Raw genomic sequence first — 4747 nt, forward strand, 5'->3', positions numbered from 1 at the left:
CGGGGGCCGGGGCTGCGGGGGCGGCTCCGGGGGGCGGCTCCGGGCTCTGCTCCACCCACCCCCTCCTTGCTCCTGGAGGCTAGGGTTGCGCAAAGTGTGCCTCCTAGGTGGGGACCCATGCATGCGGAGCCTAGTGGGGTACGAGCGCGGACGGTGCGTGCACCCCTCTTCTCCCTGACCTCCGGCCGCCCAGCGCTCCCTGGTCCCAGGCCCTTGGGGGCCTCACTGCGCCCCGATGCGCGCGGGGAGAGAGAAGCTCCACTCTGCCCCGGGTGCATGAAGAGCTGGGCATCCAGGTTCACACCGACTAGCCTTTGCTCGCCTCCTTCACCTTTTCCTGCCTCCTTCATTCTCTGTCCTTTTCTTGCCCTCGGAATTTGCTTCGGACCCACTGGTCAGACTCACGTGACTTGCTTTTAAACTCTCACCTCTACGTCGGAGAGTTAGGCTTGCGTTTTGTTCAGAAACCTCTTTCTTTTCTTTTCTGAATAGGAGCGGTAGGAGCGAATGGCCAACTCTTGGAATCTAGTTCCGTATTTCTGAGGAAATATTTCTGGACTCTTGTTCATGTTCAACATTTTGATTGCGGGGTTCTCCTATACTCGTTGCCCTCTTCCCCAGTTACTCCCTACGGTTGCACTCGGTATGGTCCATTGAATTTATTAACTTCATCTGGAAATAAGAGATTCCATAAACCTATGTGTGGAATCCCAACTATAGGCTTCCAACTTATATTCTAAAACCATTTTTACCATTAAGTAAATACAGCGACCTAACACCATGACAAACTAAGACAGGTATGGCTAACTTAAGTTTGTCATAAAGAAGAAAGTTGCTTACTTATGAACAAAGTGCAGATTTATTGAATAAACCCTTCATGAGTAACATGGAACCTAAAGCATATTCATAACTATGCTTTTTCTTTAAAAAAAAATCCTATTTTTCGAAGGATCAACAGGCTGTCATACTCTCCAGTCACCTTGAAGACTTTTCCCTCCTACATAGAACACGTTTAATATAGTACAGAGTTGCTCTATGGGATGCATTCGTTGTTTTTCTTTATTTGTGAAGTACTCTGAAAGTATTTGTTGCAAAATATACTTTGTAATCATTGCACTTTTGAAACCAAGAACAGTATAATATAATGTCTCCAGGTACTACAAGAATGAATACTTAATCTCACATTTTGCTCTAGTCTAAGCATATGACTTTTGTATACATAGGTATTATATTCTCTCTATATTTAAAAGCGAAATTTTATAAAATCGAGACATGGATGCAGCCTCGAACATTCCTTAATATAAAAGCACTTAATTGCAGGGATCTTAATTGCATAGGACTGAAATAATTATCTTCTAAGTTAGTTGTCTGTGGGACATCATAGAAATAAAATTCAAAAGTTGTGGACTGTGCAGTCAGTGAAACAGTCATGTAAGAGAAATTGATAGGTTATTTTCCTATTTTCAGAGCTTAGCATTGTCAACAAGGGAAAAGAAACACTAAAATTGAGAATGTTTAACTCAGTTTAGAAGATAAGCCTCACTGGGTAATCAACTCAAAATTGTTGCTTATAAACGTGGACTGAAATCAAGCTTGGGTCTTAACCATAGCTGTCATGCCTTACCTTCCTATTCTCTAGCCCAGTGGTTCTCAAGCCAGACTATACATTAGAATCACCTGTGTGCTTTTATATTTTAATGCCCCCCCAGAGTTTCTCTTATTTTTGATATGGAGTCTCAGCCATAGATACAGTATATATATATATATTGGGGAATTGGGGGAGGGGGACCAGCCAAGTTGTTGTTCTTTAATCTTAGTTGTGAAGGGCACCAGTCGCCACCTGGCTGCCTGTCGGCAGCTCGTCATGGCCTCTAAGCTCAAGGTGCTTAGTTGAGGGTGGGCATAGCCACCATCCCATGCGGGAGTCGAACTGGCAAGCCTTGTTAAGAGCACACGCTCTATCCACTGAGCCACCTGGGTGGCAGCTCAATAAAGGTGCTGAGTTCAGTCTTAGTTGCTGGCGGGTGTAGCCCACCATGGAACAGGCAGTCTTGTTAGGAGCACATGGTCTCACCAGCTGAGCCATCCTGCCACCTGTTGGCAGCTCAGCTCGGACGCAGCGTCACTGGCTCATGTGGGAATTGAACTGGCGGCTCTGTTGTTCAGAGCTCGTGCTCTTAAGTTAACCCTTAACCAACTGAGCCACTCGGCTGGCCCTGATACAGTATATTTTTTAAAGCTCCCCTGGTGTTTCTACTCAGCAGTCAGGGTTGAGAACTCTTATGAGTCTAGAACAATGTCTAATTTGCTACTTGTGTTCCAGGCTCTCTTTTTTTTTTTTTTGAATTGGGGAATTGGGGGATGGGAACAATGCTGGGAAATTGGGGGAAGGGGAACAGACAAGTTGCTGTCGTTTTGTTCTTCAGTCTAGTTGTGGAGGACGTTGCTTCACTGGCCCAAGTTGGCACCATTATTGCGCTCTTCCCGGGGGAGGCAGATCAGTCACCGGCTTCTGGACACGGCCGCTCACTGAGGCTGCTGGCCGCTCACGCTGGCTACTGGCTCCACACGGTAGCCCATGGCAACCCACTGCCACAGGGGCTGCAGCCTAGCCGTCGCTGGGGACTCACAGCAGCCCAGCTCCAGGTTGAGCTGTTGTTCAGCATCTTAGCTGTGGAGGGCAGTGTCACTGGCCCTCATATGTGGGATCCGAACCGGGGCCCTCTGGCGTCCCAAGCCAGTTCTTAACCATCGCGCCACTCGGCCAGCCCTCCAGGCTCTTTTAAATTAGGCTTTCACTCATGTTTCCACCTTTTCCCCCACTGCTTCCCAACATGAATCTTCCAACCTCCTCATGGTCCCACAGATATGCAGTTCAGATCCCTGCTTTTGTTAATGATGTTGGTCTTTCTCAGCATACCGATGCCCCTTCCTGTGCTCCCTCTCCCCACCAATAGTTCTCTCTACTTTTATGAAGGTTTTCCTGACAGCTCTCTAGCTCTTAAGTGATTGGCTCCCTTTGAACATTGATGCCACCTGTTGTTTAAAAGGCTCCATTTCTAGGGCCAGCCAAGTGGCTCAGTTGGTTAAGAGCTCGCTCAAAAGCAACAGGGTTGCCGGTTCGATTCACGGTCCGAGTGGAGCTGCCACTGAGCTGCCAACAGGTGGCAGGATGGCTCAGCTAAAAATAAAAAAATAAAAGGCTCCGTTTCTAATTCTGCCACGTGGTTTAACTTCTTTTGTGTACCTGTTTCATTCTCAAATTTAATGAAAAGGAGTGTTTTATTTTTTGGTCCTTTATAGTGGTTTGCTTTGAGTTGGATTGGTTTGCTTTGGAATTCTACTGACTCTGCTTGCACCCATAGTTTCAGGTTTGATTCCATCTCAAATGTTTCTGTCTTGGTAGCTTCCTCACACCTTTACTCACATTGCATTTATGTATGGATGTCAGTTCCTTCCATATCTTTTCCTGATTTCTTCAGTATGTTGACTATTTTCTGTGGCCCCATAACAGCCTGTACTTATTTCTGTGTTGACACTAATCACATTGCCATAAGTATGTGTTTACCACCTTCCCCACCATACCACTACCCCCAGAGTACCCATGTTGAGCAACTCCAGGAGGAACGATTCACGTCATATTCTTAAATACCACTGCAGCATGGCAGAGCTAGAACCCCATCAACATAGAAACTGTGTTCTCTTCATCTTTCTAGTCCTGGGACCTAACATAGCACTTTTCATTAGTAGGCACTTAAATGTTGCATGAATAAATGTTGTGTTATACATAATGCAAAGATAACCATATCCATCTTTAAGATAGATTGATTTGGCATTAATTGGCTTTGCTATTAAATATTATGCCCTGTACTCCTATTATGGATTTGTTAAGGGTTAGTGGGATTTAAGTAATTATGGTTGTGACAGACTCCTTAAACATCTAATCTTTGCAATATGCATGGGATATACTGTATCTTGAGTCTTTTACTCTGAGCTCTAGAGATTGACTCTTGTTATCCATAAAATATTTGTGGAACTCACACTAAGAGAAAAGCTGTTAACTGTCCAACTCGATCATTTTTCTTTCTCTCATTAAATTTTCCATGTGGGCACAATTGTACTACTTCAGAAGGCCAGATCTTTTAATTAGATCAGTAGGGCATGATAAGTTGCTCCTATTAATGTGCTAATACTGTGTTTTTAATTCAGTTCATCAAGTATTTATTGAGTGCTTACCATGTGCCCGACATTCTTAGATGCTAAAAAGAATACAGAACTAGTAAATGATGTGGACTAAGCTCTTAAAAATTTTTGGACTTATTAGAAGGTTCGTGGAACACCATATCAAAAAGTTAAGGAACTGAACACAGTATTTACTAGATGCTAATTTAAACATAAGTACCCAAAGTCTATGATGCATTGGTTAATACCGTGAAAAATTAAGAAAGACCAGAAACATCTGTTACTCCCGAACTTAGTACTAATTGTTGAGGATACAAATATGAAAGATGTGGTTTCTACCATTTAGAAGCTTATAATCTAATGGGGAAAACCAATTAGCATATAGAGTATATTTTATATTCAGGCATTGTAGACTATTATGTCAGGATATTTGGGACTAACCTTTAGAGATCAGAGAAAGCTTCAAAGAGGATGATTAGGAGTTCCCAGTTAGAAAGTTGATATGAGCATTCCAGACAAAGTAACAGATACAAAACCATGGACATGAGAAAGGGAATTTTTTTTT

General features: G+C 43.6%; 1 protein-coding gene across 1 annotated transcript in view; it reads left to right on the plus strand.

Moving 5' to 3' along the window:
• The first annotated feature begins 135 nt into the window (after positions 1-135).
• The window catches only part of USF3 (upstream transcription factor family member 3), a 53004-nt gene continuing 48392 nt past the window's right edge, over positions 136-4747 (plus strand). The window contains exon 1 of the mRNA XM_019652262.1: positions 136-153. The gene's annotated coding sequence lies outside the window, so the exon portion shown is untranslated. The remainder of the gene's footprint in view (positions 154-4747) is intronic.

The sequence above is a fragment of the Hipposideros armiger genome, unplaced genomic scaffold (genome assembly GCF_001890085.2).
Source record: "Hipposideros armiger isolate ML-2016 unplaced genomic scaffold, ASM189008v1 scaffold_176, whole genome shotgun sequence".
In the NCBI taxonomy this organism is placed as follows: Eukaryota; Metazoa; Chordata; class Mammalia; order Chiroptera; family Hipposideridae; genus Hipposideros; species Hipposideros armiger.